We start from the raw sequence: 514 nt of genomic DNA, 5'->3' as shown, positions 1-514 counted from the left end.
TTTTTTTTTGCTAGCTAAAGAAGCTTGTTTTGAGTTTTTTTTACAGCCTAGCCGACGTTTATGTCCTTGGACAAGAGGGTGTAGAAAAGGCGCTGGAAAGTAGTGGACCTTCTGTAGGAGGTTTGAATTTTGTAGTTACTGAGGTTGTTCCACTTCCAAAGATAACACCCAAGACTGGCTACATTCACCCACGTACGTAAATTTGATTCTTTTATTCTTTTTTTGTTTTTTTTCAACGGAATAAAACCTTTCTTTTATTCGTCTGTTTGTTTGTTTCAGATAACTTTACTATCATGGCTAGGAAGCAGATAGAAAATCAGAAGAAGACTGAGACTACGGCGGGAAATCAGCAGAAGAAAAAGAGCAAGACTACGGAGAGAAATCAGAAGAAGAAGAATAAGAAGAAGGAGAAGAAGAGCAAGACCAGGGAGGCATACCAGAAGAAGAAGATGAGTGAGACTAGGGAGGGAAATCAGAAGATGAAGGGAGTAGAAATCTCTTTCTGAGGAGAAGA

General features: G+C 39.1%; 1 long non-coding RNA gene across 1 annotated transcript; it reads left to right on the top strand.

Moving 5' to 3' along the window:
• Positions 1 to 46: 46 nt before the first annotated feature.
• On the top strand, positions 47 to 355 carry LOC106322247. The gene is made up of 2 exons (XR_001266304.1): positions 47 to 192; positions 280 to 355. It is a non-coding gene; the product is annotated as an uncharacterized LOC106322247 (long non-coding RNA).
• The last annotated feature ends 159 nt before the right edge of the window (positions 356 to 514 follow it).

This window comes from Brassica oleracea, unplaced genomic scaffold, assembly GCF_000695525.1.
Source record: "Brassica oleracea var. oleracea cultivar TO1000 unplaced genomic scaffold, BOL UnpScaffold11617, whole genome shotgun sequence".
Classification (NCBI taxonomy): Eukaryota; Viridiplantae; Streptophyta; class Magnoliopsida; order Brassicales; family Brassicaceae; genus Brassica; species Brassica oleracea.
The sequence above is the reverse complement of the archived record's forward strand: the minus strand, read 5'-3'. Positions and strand labels throughout refer to the sequence as shown.